Source organism: Canis lupus, chromosome X (genome assembly GCF_048164855.1).
Source record: "Canis lupus baileyi chromosome X, mCanLup2.hap1, whole genome shotgun sequence".
Classification (NCBI taxonomy): domain Eukaryota; kingdom Metazoa; phylum Chordata; class Mammalia; order Carnivora; family Canidae; genus Canis; species Canis lupus.
The window spans coordinates 98,316,409-98,337,586 of NC_132876.1; the positions used below are offsets into that span (position 1 = coordinate 98,316,409).

The following is a 21,178-nucleotide window of genomic DNA, read 5'->3' on the forward strand; positions in this document are numbered from 1 at the left end:
ATGAAGTCATGTTCCCTGTCCCTTTACAGAGCTGAACTCTTCCTAATCAACTCCAGACTAGGGAAACCTAGAGGTGGCCAGTGATCTTGGACAGGTGGATAATGAAATATGGAGGCTACGTCTAGGATCAGCCATATGAACACTGTCTGAGTCTGATAACTGAGTGTAATTACCTATGCATCAATGTCGTATATCGTTAAATGCATTAAACATTTATTTACAGCGTAATTATTATACAGATGATACAGCACAGCCACATCAATCCAGTTGTCAAGTTAGGCCATGTCAGCTGGTTCTGTGGTGGGAAATCAGTATAAACACAATCTTAAATGTCCATATTTCATGCTGACTAATGATAACCAACCTCTGTATGATACTTCGAGTTTACTAACCATCTCCCCATCCATTGACCCAAGTACTACAGTAACTGCGTGGAAGGTTGAATCCTTGTCCTATTACATGGTCTTGTTTGCTGCCCCTTTGTGTTTGTGTCTCAGCCAGGGCCCCAACAGGAAACAGATGGCACATTAGAATTAGGGTGATTTGAGTGTTGATCTACACTTGCCACATACAGAGGAGTGGGCAGAGCATGGGAAAGTCATGGAAGGTAGCACATGGCCCCCAGGCTAGCAGCAGCAGAGCTGTCATTTCTTCTAGGCCTGAAAAGATGAAGGAGGAGGAGAGGTTTCTAAAAATGAAGAGAAAGAGAGATCATGTAGATCTTACTGCCTTGGTGGAACAGTGACCTTCTTTTCAGGGCTAAAACTGAGGCTTCAACTGACAGCCAGGGAAAGAGACCAAAGCAATCAATATTCTGACCTCAATCTCTTCCTAGTTCTCTCTGTTAGTCAAACCCAACCAGAAAACTAAAAGGCATAGGAGCCCACGGAGGTAATCCTACAAGTCAGCCCCTTGCACAGTGGAGAAAGGGGAGGAAGTGAACCTAGAGAACATGGCTGACACATATGATTTTATGCATTTTTTTCTGTATGTATGATACAAAAAAAATCCAGAGAAATGTAGTAAGAGATCTATTTTATTAATCATCTCAGTGACCTAATAATACTCTTTTTTGAATATTTAGCTCTCCTGAATTGGTTCAGAAATGTACCTCCCCTGCTATAATTTCTATTTATATTCATTAATATATTAATATTCATCTATCAATGGAGTACCCACTGTCTGCTAGTTCGTTACTGTGCTAGTTTGCAAAACAGAGAATAAACCCGATTTCAAGGACTTACACTGTAGTACAGAAAAAAAATGACCATATTTGACTGTGAAATTTTAAGAAATACACTACATGAGACATACTAATGAGTTAATAAGATCCTGCAGAAATTGTTTATTATGAACCCATAGTATTTTCAGTATTGCACTGAACAGAGATCATTGTCCTTAAACAAGTTAAAATCAGAATCAAATCCCTGCAAAATAACTCACTCCTAAACTTTAAGCTTCTTGAATGTTTCTTTTTTTTAATTCCAGTATAGTGAACATACAGTATTATATTAGTCTCACTAAAAGGCAGCCTACTGAATGGGAGAAGAACTTTGCAAATGACATATCAGGTAAAGGCTTAGTGCCTAAAATATATAAAGAACTCATATAACTTAACATCCAAAAATCAAATAATCCGATTAAAAATGGGCAGAAGACATGGACAGACATTTCTCCAAAGAAGACATCCAGATGGCCAACAGACACATGAAAAGATGCTTAAGGTCACTGATAATCAGGGTAATGCGAATCAAAACCACAATGAGATATCACCTCACACCTGTCAGAATGGCTAAAATCAACAACATAAGAAAGAACAAGTGTTGACAAGGATGCAGAGAAAAAGGAACCCCTGTGTACTGTTGGTGGGAATACAAACTGGTATAGCCACTATAACAGTATGGAAAACAATATGAAGTTTCCTCAAATATTAAAAGGAGAACTACCCTATGATCCAGTAATCACACTACTGGGTATTTACCCAAAAAAATACAGAAACAATAATTCAAAGAGAGACATGCACCCCTGTTTATTATAGTACCATTATTTACAATAGCTAAATTATGGAAGCTAAATTATGGAAGCAACCCAAGTGTTTATCCATTGATATATATATATATATCACCATATATATGTATCAATATATATCATATATTACCATTTGCAATGACACAGATGAAGCTAGAGAGTATAATGCTAAGCAAAATCAGTCGGTCAGATAAAGACAAATACCCTATGATTTCACTCATGGAATTTAAGAAACAAACAAACAAAAAAAAACGGGGCTTCCTGAATATCTCTGTTATTTTTTAAATACCCCTCTCATTTCATAGTGTCAAAGCAATGTATACACAATAATAGTTTGTTGAATGAATCAAACAAAACTAAATAGGTTTTCATCAGAACCATAGTTTATGCCATGCCTATAAATAAGCAAGAAATAAGTTTGGCTTAGGGGTTTAAATATCTTATATCTAAATAATTCCTTGTATTTCCTTCTTAAGCAATATTCAGTCCTTCAAAAAGTATTTATTGAGTATCTAATATGTACTTAATACTGTGCCAGGTGCTATGAAGGATGCCAAGGTAATAGAATGAACTTCTAATTCTTCAGAGTTCCAATTAAATAACGTAAAGTTAAATCAATTTGGGAAGGGAATATTATGCCTTTGAGACTCTAGGTTTCTCTTGATTACAAAGTATTAAACATTTCAAGTAACTAAACAGATTAAGGAGAATTCAAGGATGCATCTCACTAGTAAATTTGGATTAGTCTGGCAAATTTAAGACCTTAAATGGAACTTTTTAATAATTAGAAGACAGAGAAAATTATAATTACAGCATTTGTAGAATCTATGTTTATCTCTCAACTTTCTTAATCCTTTTCTAAGTGTATCTGATGATCAGGTTTTATAATTCAAGAAAATATTTCTATACATTCTACAAATCTCTTCTTTTAAGAACCTCTTTAATTTCTTATTTTGTTAAAAGTCAAAAGCCTCCACAAAACTGAGACCAAAGTCAGTGAAAGACTATAGCAATAAAAATAACCTGTGATTTTCTCTCTTGCATAACATCTGCTTTTTACATTCCTTTCATGTTGAACTTTATATGCATTTATTATAAAAAACTTTATTGACAGTTAAATCCTATTTTTAAAAGGAATTCTTTTTTCCCCTGAGTGATAATAGTTTTCTTTTCATAGGGTTCACTGGTTGCAGATACTTTGTAGCTACATTTCACACTAGGGAAAGTGTAATTTCTGAGCACCTGCATATGATTCCTAGTTCCTGAGATGTAATTTGCTTAATAGTAATATATGCTGTGACATTGGTACAGAGACATTTTCCTTATTCCACTGTATTATTTTCAGTTTCATTTGGCAGTTGTTAAAGAAAATCATTAAATGTTTTTATAAATTGTATTTCCTGTTTAACTAGGAGGGTGTGGGATCTCTATTCAGTAAAGCCCTGGGCTCGGGATCCCCGGGTGGCGCAGCGGGTTAACGCCTGTCTTTGGCCCAGGGCGCGATCCTGGAGACCCGGGATCGAATCCCACATCAGGCTCCCGGTGCATGGAGCCTGCTTCTCCCTCTGCCTATGTCTCTGCCTCTCTCTCTCTCTCTCTCTCTCTCTCTGTGTGTGTGTGACTATCATAAATAAATAAAAATTAAAAAAAAAAAAAGCCCTGGGCTCTTCAAAGCAAGCAATTCAAAATCAACTGAGTAGTTCTACCAAAAAGTCTAATATTAAAGGACATATGTACACATTTGAATAGGCCAGTATCTCTCATTACTTTAATGATTTCTTGTGTGCAACAGCCACTTGTATAGTGCTTATGACTGTCAATATGTCAATATCATCTCATCTTTTCTTGGGAAGTTTTGCCTGCGCACTTGTTGGAGTCCCTCTTAGCCCTTGAAAGGAAAGTTAAATCCAACAGAATGATGAAAGTTGGTTGGAAGAATGAGAGAAAACATGAACCAAGTGTATCTTCTATCAGACTGAACCAAAACCCTTCTGATATGTTATGTGATATTAATAGATCACATTTCATGACACTACCAGATATCAGAAATAAAATGGTCATGTGGAGGTATTGGGAATACTGCTATTTTTAGTGTTCTATTAGTATGCTATTTAGTATTCCCAATACTAAAAATAGCAGTACTCCTAAAATGCCTTTCCTATTTGTCTTCACCTTTATGCATTCTACTACTCCTCAAGGCCTATCTCAAATTCCTCTTCCATTGAACAGTCTACATGGATTTCAAGCCAATGTCGAGTCTTCTTGTTTGTGAATTCTTTGTGCACAGCTGAATTAGAAAACCAGTAATTGGAAACCATAAGAGTATTTTAACCAAGAAGCAGTGAGGGAAGAGTTTCAGCAAATAGCCAATCTAAAGTATCCCACTCCTGTGGACTCCATAGCGATTGTAGTTGGTGATTAAATCTTGTCTTTCCTACTGATTATAAACTCCAAGACATATTCTTACATTCCCTAGGGTGCCTAGCTGAGTTCACAGCATGCATGTAGTTGGTATTTGTCGATTTATCAATTAACCAATCTTAACAGTTTATTGAAACTTTGAGGTTTTAAATAAAAATATTTCTCTCCACCCCTCAGTGTCATCCCTGTTATTATTTTTCATGGCACCCTGATAATCTCTTTTATTGCATTTTCTACTGACTGAAATTATTTTATTTATATATTTGTTTTCTTGGTTATTATCTATCACCTTCACTCGACTGTAAGTGCTGCAAAGGCAGAACTGTATATCCCCAGCATCTACACAGTACCTACCATATAGTAGGATCTCAATATTTGCCGAATGAATGAATGATTGACTTGAAGATAGTACTTTTTTATGAACTATATTTTTCTCTAGGTTGTTTTACATCTATTTTCTCCCAAATAAGAGAGAAAGAGAGAGAGAGAGATCCTTCAGGCAAAGGGCTAGAGATTATGCATCTTCTTTGTTCTTTCCACAGTGCTCTGTATCAAGGTTTCTCTTACCATAAGTAAGAATTTCCTGGAGAGCTTGTTAACACTGGGAGTACTTGGTCCAATCCCCAAACATGGTGATCATTCGGTCCCTGGCAGTGACTCTGCTGCTGATGTGTACAGCGTGCTTTGAGTAGGACCATTCTAGGTTATTAGATGTATGGACATATGCTCAGTGGAGGGATCTGTGCTTACTTGCTTGCTAAGTAATGAACATTCTTACTGAGTCGTAGATCTTTGAAACTTGTAAGGACCTTTGCTATCATCGAGTCTATTGATGGCAAATATCTGATCCACACACCATAGTGCTCATCCCCACTTAGCCTGTGGCCTCAGAATCCTCCAGCTCTCACCATCACCATCACTCCAGGTAAAACTCTTTCTTCTTGATTCAGTCTCATCCTACCCAATAAAGATGAAACCCAGAGGTTTCTGAGAGTCTGAGTCTCTTGACAAAGATCCTACAACTGAGGTCTTCTCAATCCTTGGTCAGCTTTTAGCATCAGGATAGAAATTTCCAAAGATATACTGAAGTGGATTTCTATCAAAATTTGAGTGTTCATAATGTTCTATACAGAGAATTTTATTCCAACAACATGAACTTTCCATATGCCTTATTCATCATTCCTTGAAATTTTTCCCAAGTAGGTTTATATCAGTAAAAGTTAAATTACATCCAAGCCCTCTTTATGGAAATCTAGAGTAGCTTACTAAAATACACAGCAAAGTTTTTGTTGTTTCTTAGCTGGTTTTAATTACGTATGTTTCATTTTAGTAATGCATCGTTTCCACTTCATCAATATTATGTTATGTTAGCAGTAAGTACAAAATAATTGAGAACAAACTATGACAAATTGAACTAAGCCAAACGAGAAGAAGAAGAAGAAGAAAGCAAAAACACTTATGATCTGAGTTTTTCCCAGTCCTTGAAACTTTGAGAATATCTGTCTTTATTAACTTTTGCTTTTTGCTGATGGTTTCTCTCATTTTATTATAGCTCATAGCATTGTAAATTAATTTAACATGAAAGATAAAAATGTTGCTCTTGAAATGTTTCTCATTAAATTATGGAAAAATATTACAATAAATAAAGGAAAGGAATGCCTCTAGTACCAGCTTCTGTTTGCTCAATTATTGCAGTACCAAAAGTGAATTATTACACAGTTAACTCAGAGGCAATATTATTGCCATTATGTTATAAAATAGATGAGTTGCAATCTTCAAAAAAAAAAAAGAAGGTACAGCATAGGTCCTTTGAAAGTGAAATACCTTTTTTCTTGTGCTTCACTTAAATGCATACTGACCCTGGTTTTTTAGGAGTTCTTGCTAATGATGGGCCCAACTTTATATTAAGAACTGCAAAGTAAATTTCAGCCAATTACCTCATTCAGGGGAGTCATTAAATGGAGGTACCTCTGAAATTTTGGAAGGCATGTACTGCCAATTAGCTGAAATACTACTCAATGTCCTTTCTATGGTTACAATCTTTCTAGTGTATTTTTAATTGAAGACAACCTCTACAGAGAAGGTGAGAAGTTGCTACTTGACGGTACTTGTTAGGATAGGATCACAGATGTGGAAGACATCCATCTGTATCCCTCCGCAGCTCACAAAGAATGGTACTTAATTCATCCAGAGCATACAGGGAAGGAGGATTAAAGATTATTTACGAGCCAGAACAGTTTCTGGAAAGTAAAAAAAAAAAAAAAAGAGAGAGAGAGAGAGAGAAAAGAAAAAAGTAGAAACTGTTCCTGGTCCCTCAACTAGATAGGCTTTTTTTTCCTTATGGAATTCAATGCATTCATGTTTTAAAATCCTATGGAACAAACTTATATGAGCATGCATCTAAATATTCTAGGTGAGCTTTTAACAATCAGGCAGATATTTGAATAATTCATCTCTCCTAAAATGTAAATCATTAAAGGACATAATCACCTACTAAATGCAAGACTCTGTAGAATGCCCTGGGAAGTATAGCAATTGATCCAACCCAAATCCTACCTCTAGAACTTACATGATAAGGTACAAATAAACAATTCCAATGCAGTGGAGAAATCGCACATCCCACCAAAGAAGAGCTGATGAGAGTATTCCAAAAATTTGTTTAGTTTGGGAAATGTATCAGAAATCTATTGGAAAAGTTTCAGGTTACATTAAAATGCCCAGTTAATAAACTATCAAGACTATCATAGGATTTAAAGGGAAGATTGATTTTCAAAATCTTTAGGATTCTGTTTTATAAAACACATTAAGTATCCAAACAGTAGTTTCTGATGATTCAGAAAGAGTCACAGGCTGTTGCCTCACATCAGAATAACTTACATATGTATTAATGAAACCTGTATTATAGACATGCAGAGGACTTGACTCTTCTGAGTCAGAAGTCAAAAGGGCTGTGTCTAAATTGTTGAGACTGCATTAGTTAGAGGGTATAACTCTGAGCTAGTTTGTCTACTGCAGTGATTCTTAAAGGGCGGGGCAGTTTTGCCCTTCAGGAGGCATGTGGCAATGTCTGGAAGCACTTTCTTTTAAGCACCTTTTTTTAAAAAAAGATTTTATTTATTTGAGAGATGGAAAGCACAAGCAGGAAGAGGGGTAGAAGGAGAGAGAAAGGGAGAAGCAGGCTCACCCACTAAGCACAGAGCCCTACGCAAGACCCACTCCCAGGACACTGAGATCACGACCTGACCTGAGCCAAAATCAGAGGCTTAACCGTCTAAGCCACCCAAGCACCCCTGTAGCACGGGGTGCTACAGGGGGTTTAATGGTCACGGCTGAAGTGTAGTGGATAGAGGCCAGGTATGTTGCTAAATATCCTACAATGCACAGGATAGCCCTCCACAACAAAGAATTATCTAATCCAAAATGTCACTAATAACTGCAGCTGGAAAAAACCTGGTCTAATGTTGAATTTACTCACCTTTCCTGAATTTTGGCCCTCTTCCGGAGTAACCTAAATGCCCAAGAAATTAAAAAATCATTTAGTCATTTTTGCATGCTGTAAGATAATGAAGTGATTTTAATTATTTAGTATAATTTTTTTATAAAACATTGATAACATATTGTTTAATTAGTCAAACTATCATAGCTTATATTAGTGTATTATTTGAGATTTCATAACATTCATTTACTGAACTTTGTAATAGTATTCATTATATGAAGACAAATGTTTTGCTTTTTTCATTTTAACAGTGATTCTTAACTCTAATAGGAAAAATGTATAAATTAATAATATATTTTAAATTACGTGCTGGGTTTAGTGACAAAATATACATGAAAATGTAGACTGAAATGTAACTGTTATGTAAGGTCAGAGAAAGAACTTCTACTTTTATGACTGGATATTTGTATTCTTGCCAACTCCCCAGCCCCCTAAACTTTAGCTAATTTGATTTTTGTTTGTTTCTAAACTGTGAGATAACAGTTGACATTTTCAAGCATATCTTGGAAAGATACATTTTGAGCAACAGTTAGGCACCATTTCAGTCTGAGATTTTTTTTGTCTTTACAAAACTGGAATATTTTATATAATGAAAAAAATTAAAATGTACAAGATGTGTCATTCGCACACAGCTAGTGCAGTTGGCATCCTGGAGAAGGTGGGGCCCAAGGTGTGGTTATCAAAGGGAGTAAATAAATAAAAATCCATCCACCCAGAATGGGGTAGGAGTAAGCTTAGGAGCATGAGGTCTGCAGCTGTTCCCCCAACAACCCCTGTCCCTACTGTCACAACCCATTACTTGGGACAGTCCTCAGCACCCTATCCCAAGAGTGGGTTATGAGACAAAATGTAGAAGAACCTTGCCTTACCCCTGAGAGATTCCCTCCCACAGAATGTAGCGGTGTGTGGGTCATGCACATCAATCTGGTCTCATGCTTAAATCTTTACACTCTGGCATGGGAAAAAATTATTATTACATCTCCTTCTTTGAAAGGAAAACAATTTCCCTGTCCAGGCCACTTTCAAAAGCTGGAGATCTGGGGGCAGAGATTCAGATAAAGCACACAGCAGGGAGGGATTGCCCCCAGAACCCTCAGGAGCAATTTGGATAGAGCATGCTTGGAGTTCATGTGCCTCACCCCTTCCCCCCTACCCTGCAAAGAGGGAAGATGGGGTGATGCTGGGGACCCCAGCCTGAGACACACGGCAGAGCCAACTGCCCCCTACCCACCCTGTCCCCACTTTCTCCACTCTGCTGATTGATGCCTGTTCCTTAAAACTTCCTGATCACAAAGGCTAGCCCCCACCCACTGTAGCTCAATTCTGGGCCTGCGGGAGCAGGGCAGGCCTATGGATCTCTTCTTCCTTCTCCTCCCCAAAGTAGGCTGCCTTTCCCTGTGAGCTGGGGATCTGCTGGGCCATCAGTGGACATGAAGCCACCCTATGGCTACTGCTCCAGCAGAAGTGGCACTTTTTGGGCTGGGGTGGCTATGTGGAACCCTTGGCATGGTGATCTAGACCTCCACACTTGTAGCACCCCCCCACACCGAGATCTGCACTTCTTGTTCTTCCCTTTGGGCCATCTCACTCCCAATACAAAACACCCCAGAAGGGCCAGTGACCCAGGTAGATTATAGGTGCTTAGCTGACTTCTTATAAGTGAATTCTACTGCCTCACCCTCCTTCAGGCTCTGGAAGTCCTCCAGGTGCAGCCGGCTCTGGTGCACAAAGACCTCCACGGGAGGAGAGTATGTCCTCCAAGCACGACCCAGGTGTGGGCAGGTGGTCAAGGACAGGAAGCTGAACCCTATGCGCACTTTGAACCACTTACAGACACCAGCATTATATAACAGCTGTAGCTCTTCTGCTGCCCTGGGCAGCGATGTCCCCTTGCCTCCTCTGGCACCTTGGTGCAGACACTTGTAAACTGCTGCTTTGACACAGAGCCCATGGTCATTGCCTGAGCCCCAGGCCCCGGGCCCCAAGTCAGGTGGCTGCTGGCCCCAGAGAAGTTTGGAGGCAGAGGGGTGGCTCGAAGAAGAGGCTGCTACATCTTCCCCAGCACCCATTCTGAGATTTTTATTTAACTGATGGGCTGTGGTGTCTGGGCATCAGAATTCTTAAAAGCTCAGGTAACTCAAATGCACAGCCAGCTTTGAGAACCTCCCATCCCACTTGGAAGACTGCATAGGTAGACATCCCAGGCTCACATCCCTCTCCAGCTGTTTACCAGCAATCTTTCTGACCCTAGACAAATTACTTAGACCATATGCCACAATTTCCTCATCTGTAAAATGGGGGCAATTTATAAATCAGTTTCTACTGAAGAGCATCTTGAGGAAAACATGCCGAATTATTATTTGTAGCTTTTTCAGTAACTTTCTCTATTTCAACATCAGTGTTACTGATGTGTCCTGTCTTTAACCAATGTTCCAAAAATGGATATAGGTTGTAAGGACAAAAACAATCAGACAATTGTAACAGTCAAGATTCACTTGGCAGCTAACAATGTTGAATAATTAAAGCAACTGGGGAACCGAGTCATGTGCACACCTCTTTGATCCTTCCTGCCGCTTATTTAGCATCGTTATTTCATTATATATAATTAAATTACATGCCTGTGGACACACATGAAGTTTTTCAAGAATAGACATTACTACCTTCACTAATATGAACACCAAGAACATTTTTTGCAAACCCCTGGGGAATTTCATGAAAATCAGTTTGGAAAGGGTTCTGCCCAAAATCGTTAGAGATGTGATCACAGATAGACTTAGTCAACAAAGAGTGATGAGGAGAATTAAGAAAACACCAGCTGGACATGTACAAACGAAGCTAAACCACTATAACTACATAATCGTAGTGAGAGAAGAGCTTTGGGCGATCTTTTCAGGAAGCTCAGTCAAAATGATTGCATTTATAAGGCAAATATTTATTTTGGTGGGTAGAAGATCTCTCATGATTCCATCACCTCTTTGTGGGTGTGTGGTATTTTTCAAAGTTACTCTTTATTTACAAATTATCTCTGAAAATTAACTTTATTATTAAACTTTATTGTCAAACTCACTGTCCCTAATATTTATTTGACAGTATTAATACCACCTCATGGAGTATACTGGAATGTACTTGCATTTTAGGTGTCTACCATATGCCAGGTCCTGGACTAGTCATTGATAATTCAGAGATGAGTAAGACTTGGGTTAACTTCAGTTGTGTTGTCAGGAAACTCTCATGTGCATTGGGAAAAGAGAAGGGAAACTGAGTAAGAGAAGTGTGCACAAGGCATATGCCTTAGCAGAATATGAAGTGGTTAACTGCCCAGTGGGATCCAGCAAGGCTCCTTAGATGAGGGGGTATCAGAGTCGGGTTTTAAAGGCTGAGTGGAAATTCACTCGTTGATATAAACTCCCTAAGAGGAATTACTTCAGTAGAACTTGCCATAAGCCCAGAAATAAATGGTGTGCGAAATCAGTACCATCTGTCAATTTACTCAATCTACTTTGCTCTCACCTTCAGAAAAAAAAATTCAGAAATATAAGAAATTTGAATCTATTTTGCTATCTCCAAAAATGAGTTAATTTGAGGAGGAAATTGAATATAATGGAAGAGAATCTCCCCTGGGGGGAAATACTGTTTATTGTTTGCTTGCATCTAATTATTTTCTGTCAAAAATATGTTATACATAAACTTGATGATGAAAAAAATCAGATTTCTATATTGGTAATGCCGTTTATTTTATAGTATATTAACCACAAAATGCTTATCGTGGTAACTTTCACAAACTTAAATGAATAAAGTGCAAAAATAATTTATATCATATTACACTGTAGTAGATTTTTTAAACCAACCCAAAATAGCACTTGGTGAAATAGAGACCCTTGATTCCAAACACCTCCACCACAGGCTTTGTCTCCGATTGTCGTCAAGTCAGAGAAAATTATCTAATAAATTATTGACTTACAAAATGAAAACTAGAGTGTCCTTGTTTTCTTCATTTTTGTAGAGCAGCTCTGGCCAATGGAAATATAATGTGACTTAAAATCTTCTAGTTGCTCTACTAAAGAAAGTAAACATGAAGAGATCAAGTCAATTGTAATAGTGTTTTATGTAATCTAATATACCTAAAAGATTATCATTTTAACATGTAATCATTATAAAAGTTATTAATGAAATATATTTTTCCCATATGTTTTACTCTCACAACACATCTCCGTTCAGACTAGCCCCATTTCGAGTGCTCAGTAGCCATATGTGGCCTATGATTACCATATTAAAAAGAACAGTTCTAGAGATTTCCATTAATCCAAAAGGAAAAGGACTTTCAGACGTTCACTGATAAGTAATTCTTCACTGCTAGCCTTGGGAGCATTTCCAAATGTAGTCTACAGATTTTAAATATTCTATCTTACCATCTCTGAGGGCTTCAGTTTTAATGCCATACTATTCTTAAAAAATGTCAGATATTCTTTTTTATGGAATACTCTGAAAGAGCAATTAGAAGTTTATGATGCACATAATGCAAAATACAGGTCATTTTCCAAGCCTGTTTTAGAAGCACGAAAACCATAGTCATTTATCACCTGTGAGAATAGTGTCTCAACTATGTCTTTGTTTGGGTATTGGCAATATTGCGAGAACTTTGTGATAAGAAAACAGTCTTTAAGAACAAGATTAAGAAGCAGATACCAGACTAAAATTGATAACTAGAAAGAAAAACTTTTCTTAAGTGGAAATCTGGTTTAGTCTATCCATGGAGATACATTAGAGAAACAGCAGTCAGAAAATTTTTGTCACATCTGTTAAGTTACTGAAAGTTACTTGACTCTTAGTCACTTTTTTTTATAAATTTATTTTTTTATTGGTGTTCAATTTGCCAACATATAGAATAACACCCAGTGCTCATCTCATCAAGTACCCCCCTCAGTGCCCGTCACCCAGTCACCCCCACCCCCACCCCCACCCCCCCGCCCACCTCCCTTTCTTCCACCCCTAGTTCGTTTCCCAGAGTTAGGAACCTGAGAGACTCCTGACTCTTAGTGACTTAACCAGAAAGTGTCCTTGTGGCTAGAGTCCTTCTTGATTAGTTAAACCTAACTAACTCTATGAGGCCATTGGACCTTTTTTGCATTGAATGAATCATTTGCAGGCATTCAAAGTAAAACTGAAGTATCAACACTGTTTCCACTGTTTGGAAAACAGCTACTAATGAGCAATCAGAAACCTGACCTCCACAGGACTTGTGAATTGTGAATCAGCAAAATAAACTCGATTATTCATTTGCTAAGCATGTATCAATTATCAGGTGCCTTCCAATGTATAACAGGGTTTTTTTTCCCCAAAAGTTAGTTTATAATTCAGATGTTTGGGATTTGGAATAAATTTACCACGGGGGAAGCATTATAAATTATAATTAATTTCCTAAGCTATCTAATTTAATTTTTAATACGCCTGCATGCGTTACTTGTCATTTATAATAATTCTCTCCCCAAGTGATCACTTCCCACTAGAGTAATGAAAGTAGAGTATTATTACATGGTACATGGTTGGATACTTTTACAAATTTTAATAATTTAGTATTTATTTAATGTGTTTTAGAAAAATGTAGTGAGTACCATAAACAGTTGATTTTAAGATATCATTGCTCAGAATGAGACGAAGTCAAACAAAATGGGTCAATATAAGTCTACTTAGAGAAAAACGTCAGATAATTGAGTAGACAAACATACCATTCATGCTAAAAGTTATTTGTGAAGCTGATTACAGTTATTTGACTTGTGGACAATGCCTTCAGACTTTTGATTAACAATGCCAGGAACTTATTTCCATCCCCTGATGCCTCTTCTTCTCACCTGGGGTTCCTTCCTCCTCTAACTCCTCCCTGCTTTCCTTTTCTGATTTTAACAAGGATAGCATCTCCAGAAAGGAGGGAAGAAGGCAGGAAGTGGGATGAAATGTGACCTTTGAAATGGCAAAATAGCTCAGCCTTGAGGGGTTAGGGAAGTCTTCCCAGACATCTAGAAGATGAATTTCTTCGGTCGGCTAAGCCAGGCAGTATGCTATGCACACTCTGAAGTCATAGGAAAGTGATTTTGAGCCAATCGCACCTTGGTAAAGTTGTGGCCTGGATGGGAAGAGATGAAGCTGGAAAGCCAGCAAGTATCAGAAAGTGTTTTTCAGTTTTTCCTTGGGTAGCAGTGGTCAACCACTTAAGTTTGTTTGTTTGTTAAGGAGAGGTCTAACTTCATATAAAATGAAAATTGGATTGAGGTGAAAGGGTCGAGAACTCTGAAACAAAATAGCCTTCGCTAGAGTATTGATGAAAGTTATATGGGACACAGTGGCCAAAGTGGTGGAGAGATGTGAATTGATTCCCAGGTTTGGTGGTGGTGATGGTGGTGGTTGTTATTTGGAGTTAGACTTTGCTGTATTATGTAATGGATTAGTGTAAAGGGTTAAGGGGAAGGAAGAAGCCGAGGTTTCTGGTTGGACAGCTGGAGGAGGAGGCATTTGCTGTAGTAGAGAACCCAAGCCTTAGAGTTTGTTAGGAGGGGCAGAGTAAGTTTGAATTGTACCTGGGATTTAATTTACAGAGGTGACTGAGTGATGGCGTAGACAAGTCATTGCCATGAAAGAAGTTTTATTACTCACAGTTCCCAGGAGAAGGGGACGTGCAACACTTTACAGGACTACAAGGGGAAGTACTGGGGTCACTCAGGAGGCAGAAAGAGCAAAGGAGAAAGCATGGTTTCTCCTTTATTGTGGTGTCCCTGGGAAAGAATGGATGGGGCAGGGTAGGCAAGTTTGGGCAAGTTTAGGACTGGATAGTTTGAATGATTTCAGCAGGCTCAGGGCTATAGAGTGTCTAGTTCTTCAGTACCTGGCCCTGGAAATACTGGCTTGGCCTGTGAGAGTTAAATAAAGGAGGTGGTTGGGGATATGCTTTGGATTTGTTAGTTTGCAAATGAAAGCCACACTCACATTTGCTGTCTGTTGGAATTTGTTAGGCTTGGGAGAGGGGTGGTCCCTCCCTGGCGGACAAGACCCTCAAGATGTCAAAGCATGATAAAATAGAGAAAATAAAAACCATGATGAATACCCAGGGTAGTAGTTACATATGCCTTAGGACAGCAGCTCTCCACACAAGCTCCACTGGAATCTCTTGGAAGGCTTGTTAACATGCAGATGACAGAGCCTCGGCCCCTGAGTTTGATTCTGGAGGTCTGGGGCAGGCACAGAGAATTTGCATTTTTAAAAAGTTCTGTGTTGCTGCTGCTACTGCTGCTGCTGCTAGTGGTGAGGGACCAACTTTAAGAACAGATTTATGGCAGCCCGGGTGGCTCAGTGGTTTAGCGCCGCCTTCAGCCCAGGGTGTGATCCTGGAGATCCTGGATCGAGTCCCACGTCAGGCTCCCTGCATGGATCCTGCTTCTCCCTCTACCTGTGTCTCTGCTTCTCTCTCTGTGTGTCTCTCATGAGTAAATAAATAAAATATTAAAAAAAAAGAACACAGATTTAGGGGGCACCTGGGTGGCTCAATAGGTTAAGCATTTGACTCTTGATTTTGGTTCAGGTCATGATCTCTGGGATAGGGGATCATGGGATCGAGCCCTGCATTGGGATCTGTGCTGGGTATGGAACCTGCTTGAGATTCTCTCTCCCTCTGCCTCTGTCCCTCTTCCCCCTCACTCTTGCTGTCTCTCTCTCTCTAAGAAAAAATGAAGAAGAAAAAGAACAATAGCAACAACAACACTAATTTAGGACATGTACGGTTTGAGGGATTTCCAAAAGGAGCATATATTTAGGGAATATTCCTGGGCAATTGACTATGTGGCTTGGAAAAATCAGCATAGACTCTTATGCTAGAAATAAAGATTTAGGAGATCATCATATCAAAACAATAATTGACATTTTGGGAATGCCTCCAGGGCAGGGCTATGTCTATGTACCAAAAAAAGTAAAAAAGACTAAAGCCCAAACTTCACTGACCCTTTAGAATAGAGGACAGGGAGGAAACCACAAAGGAGGCCCAGGAGCTGGGGAGCCAAGGAGAGAAGACATTCAGAGCCAACATGAGACACGCTTCTGGATGATTGGACTGGCTTTGCCAGCATGCATTAACTGCCCCATAATTAAATATAGTTATAAATATGTGTTTTAATAAACAATTAAAGTAATGCAACTGATTTTTTATTTTATTTTTTTTTTTAAATATTTTTTTTCACAACTGATTTTTTAAATAAAAAGTTTTGCGTGTCAGTTAGAATCCTAAATAGTTGCCCTATTAGAATTATTTCTGGGAGGTTGTTAACCATTCTGACCATCTTGGTACTCCTTTTTTCAGGGGCTTTTCAGTGCTGTGGTTTCTTCATTTTAATGTTTTCAGTGCTAGCAAATTTTCCTATTTTTGATGGTGGATTTGATTTTTTGCTTCGTTCTTAAAACCTCTTCTAGTGGAACGCCTGGCTGGCTCAGTCAGTGGAGCGTGCAATTCTTGATCTCAGGGTTGTAAGTTCAAGCCCCATGTTGGATGTAGAGATTACTTAAAAATAAAAATCTTTTTAAAACAAGATTTAAATTTAAACCTCTTTTGGTTTATTAAATAAATAAATAAATGGATAAATAAATAAATAAATAAATAAATAAATAAATAAATAAATAAACAAACGACAGCCCTTAGATGCAATCGATTCTTTTTTTTAAGATTTTATTTATTTATTCATGACACACAGAGAGAGGCAGAGGGAGAAGCAGCCTCCCTGCAGAGAGCCTGATGTGGGACTCAGTCCCAGGACCCTGGAATCATGCCCTGAGCCAAAGGCAGCCGCTCAACCACTGAGCCACACAGGCACCCCACAATCGATTCTTTAAAAAATTAGATACCAGTAGAATTTCTTATGTTATTGAAAACTCTTTAAAGGCAGTTTCAAAGGAGGAGTTTAATTCTTAAATTGTAACATGACTCACTACATTAAAGGACAATATTCCTTTGAATGAGTACATTCTTGGTCAATTTGTTTTCAGTGTCCCTTTACCCAATAGTCATCTCAGATAGATGCATATATACAGATCTTAGTTTCTCAGAATGCCTCTGAGGAATGCCTTGATTCAGACTTTCTTGATTCTGAGATTCTTGGTACATGGGCAGTCTGCCCCAACAACCTGGTCAGCCTGTCTCTGGAGAAGCTCTGAGTCCTATTCAAAAGATTCCCCCCAACTCCTCTGTTATCAAGAAAGCAGACAGGAATCGTCAGGGGAGGATTTTCAGAGGGTAACATTTTCATGTAAGATATTTCTCTCACGTCAGAAATTAGTTTACTAAATGCGAGGTGTTCCCTTCTCATTACAAGAAGCCTGTCATATTAATAATATAAATGCATGTGGCAGTTGTGTCAGAGATAAATCACCCCCTCAAACTAGTGCAAAGAAAGAAGAGTTCTGAGAGTTAGCACATACGTAGCTTCTCAAAGTAGACTATTTCAACCATGATGCACTTTTTTCAGGTTCCCTTCATTTTCAGTCATGTTTTTACGTTGTACCCCATTGTATATGTATTTTACATAGTCCATGTCCTGAGATTGATCCTCTGGCTCTTGAATTTGACCTTTTCTGATGAACAGAAAACCTGGTTTCGTTTATTCCCCCAGCATAGCTGTGTTCGAGAAATAATCAGTTATAGGCCATGAATTCATTTTATGCAAAACTTGAACACACATCAATAACTACTTAAGGACTTGTTAAGTCGCAGATTGAAGGATACCACCACCAAAGTTTCAGATTCAGTTAGGGCTGGGTTGGGGACTAATCATTTGTATTTTTATCACATTCCCAGGGAATGCTGTTGTTGCTGGTCGAGGGCCACCCTCAGTGAACGACTATTTAAAATATCATTTAAAAATTTTAGTCCAAAAGCAAGTTGTATTGGGAAAAGGAGAAAAAGAGAGGAGAGAAAGAAGGAAAGAAGAGAGAAAGAGGAAAAAAAAGGAAGAAAAAAGAAAAAAAGAAGAAAAAGAGAAAGAAAAAGAAAGGAAAAAAGGGGTGGGGGAAGGAAACAAAAAAGCAAAACAAAACAAAACAAAACAAAACAAAACAACAAAAAAAAAAAAGAAAAAAAAGAACCACGAGGGAGTATCTTCTGATTCTGTGTACTTTAAGTCCCTTGGCTTCCCCTGGAAGTTGTCAGTCTAGCTGGTCTTCTGGGGGAGGGGCCTGTTGTGCTGATTTTCAGGTGTTAGCACTTGGGGGAGCTGCTCTGCCCCCCGCCTGGTGCAGGGCTCAGTGGGGGTTGTTTACCCCGTGAGGCCCCAGGAGGAACAACCCCAGTGGGTTGCTGCAGCTCTGGAAACCTGGATTCAGCTCCCGCAGGAACTACTCGGTCTGCAGGGCCTGGAGGCTCCGGGGCGGGGCCGCTGATCTGCTCATCTCGGGGCAGGAGCGTCCTTGCTGTCCTGGGCCCAGCAGACTCTCCTACATAATGGGACCTAAAGAGTTATTTTGGTTTAATTTGGTCAGTGGTTTCTTGTAGACAATTAGCACCAGCAAGACTGAGGTTCACTTTATGTTCATGGTAGTCATAAGAAATACTTTGGGAAAAGCTTGATTGGTTTTGGAGGTAGGGAGGAGCAGGGAGGAAGAAATTTTTTTTTAAAAAAAGGCTAAATATTAAGTTCATTGTGTGAAGAAAGAAAGAAATGGAGTAACTAGAAATTTTTTAGATTGGTTCAGCAAGGCAGGTCTATCATAGTTGGAAAGATATAAAAATTCCTAACATGGGGTGATTTCCACAAAACGTGCACAGGAGACTAGGGATCATGGCCTCCCCTTCAGATGCAATCTCCTCTTCACTCTTGCTACTTCTGTTTGAGTGTCTGCTTGTCCTTCCCTTGGCTGACAGGTTCCCACCCCCTAGAGTGTACATTCTCATTGGGAAAACAGCCGATAAATACGTGATTCATGCTTATTTTTTACAAAATCTCTCTGGCTGCTGTGTGAATAGTAGGATATGGAAAGGATGGGAGGATAACCCTGTTCTGAAGTTTGTCTCCTCCAAACTTTGTTCCATCAGAATTCCCTTCCACCATAACTTTGAAGCCACCTTCCAGCTGATTCTTTGCTGTCATTTACCCTTTATTGCCCTTCTTCTTAGCTAATGAACACATTTCTCAACCTCAACAATGCTCGTCTCCCACCCTCTTCCAGTGTCACCACTCCTCTTTCCATTCCGAGGCCAGTCTCTGTGAGACAGTAGCATGGCTGGCTACATCCCCTTCTTTACCCACAATTCCGTTTCAACCCATGCTCTTTGGTTATTACTCCTACTTGCCAGGCAAACTACTTTCACTAAGAAAATCAATGTCCTCCCCCTTGCTCAACTCACCTGACTCACCTTCTCTGTGTAATTCTTTCCTTCTTTGGTTCCTTGACATTCTCTTACTCAGGTTTTCAAATCCGACCTATCTCCTATTTTTTGGTCTCTCTTGCAGATGATTCATGTTATGCCCCTTCCATAATTGCAGGTGCTCCCCAGACCCCATCCTCAGCCCTTCCTCCTTTTCTATCCCATGCCCTTTCTAGCATCATGTCTTCATCAGAAGCGCCACTTAGTATCTATAAGCAGATGAGTCCCAAATTATTATCTGCTTCCTGCATCTTTCTCTTGGGGGCCGTTCCATATTTTATATCCCCCAATGAACCTCTGTATTTAGGGCACAGGACTTTACTTACTGCTAAACACAAGTAGGGTGTACTGGCTAGTGTCTTCTCTGATTGGTTGAGCTTTTGCTATAGCAGATGTTAAATATTCTGAGACTTATTCCTGTCCACAGTCATTTCAAAAACAGCATGTCCCAAACTGAAATTCCTAGCAAATGTGGACATTCACTTCTATTCTCTGTTTCAGAAAATGATACCATCATTTACCAATTTTCTAAGCCAGAAGCCTCAGGGTCCAGCCTGACATCTCTCTTTTGTATACATCTCCTTAAACATGAAATGTTGCTGACTCTATGTCCTAAAATCTCTCTTGATGCAGAGTTTTCTTTCTCTGTGAATATTCCATATGTTGGGATTTTATTACTGTGCAATTAAACACACCTGATTCAAATCTTGTAGCCTTATGTAGACTTCTTAATATTTTTCTAGCCTCTTTTCCTCCTAAAATTTCTGTGTTGGCTAGATGAAAGAAGTAAATGAGATTATTCACTTGTCTAATATTGCCTTTGTTACCTCTGCTTTTGATGTCATATCCATGAAATTAGTGCCAAGGACCAACATCATAAAGCTTTTCCCCTGTATCCTTCTACGAGTTTTATAGTTTAAGGTCTTAAATGTAAATCTTTAATCCATTTTGAGTTGATTTTTTTAATAAATTTATTTTTTATTGGTGTTCAATTTGCCAACATATAGAATAACACCCCAGTGCTCATCCCATCAAGTGCCCCCCTCAGTTCCCGTCACCCAGTCACCCCCACCCCCACCCACCTCCCTTTCCACCACCCCTAGTTCGTTTCCCAGAGTTAGGAGTCTCTCATGTTCTTTCTCCCTCTCTGATATTTCCCACTCATTTTCTCTTTTCCCTTTATTCCCTTTCACTATTTTTTATATTCCCCAAATGAATGAGACCATATAATGTTTGTCCTTCTCCAATTGACTTATTTCACTCAGCATAATACCCTCCAGTTCCATCCACGTTGAAGCAAATGGTGGGTATTTGTCGTTTCTAATGGCTGAGTAATATTCCATTGTGTGCATAGACCACATCTTCTTTATCCATTCATCTTTCGATGGACACCGAGGCTCCTTCCACGGTTTGGCTATTGTGGACATTGCTGCTATAAACATCAGAGTGCAGGTGTCCCGGCATTTCATTGCATCTGTATCTTTGGGGTAAATCCCCAGCAGTGCAATTGCTGGGTCGTAGAGCAGATCTATTTTTTGAGTTGATTTAAAAAAAAAAATTTAGAGAGAGAAATAGAGCATAAGCAGGGGCAGGAGGAGAGGGAGAGAATCTCAAGCAGACTCCTTGCTGCATATGGATCCTGACTTGAGGTTCGATTCCAGGACCCTGAGATCAGAATCTGAGCCGACACCAAGTCAGACACTTAGCCAACTGAGCCACCCAGGTGCTCCCATTTTGAGTTGATTTTTCTGTATAGTGTTAGATAAGGGTCCAGTCTCATTCTTTTGCAGGTAGATATCCAGTTTTCCCGTCACCATTTATTGAAGTCACCATCCTTT

At 39.0% G+C, this 21,178-nt stretch overlaps 1 protein-coding gene and 1 pseudogene across 15 annotated transcripts in view; one reads left to right on the plus strand and one right to left on the minus strand.

Moving 5' to 3' along the window:
• DMD (dystrophin) overlaps positions 1-21,178 on the plus strand; it is a 2,167,959-nt gene that overhangs the window by 1,709,693 nt on the left and 437,088 nt on the right. The window lies entirely within an intron of this gene.
• On the minus strand, positions 9,263-9,896 carry LOC140628600 (protein lin-28 homolog A pseudogene; annotated as a pseudogene).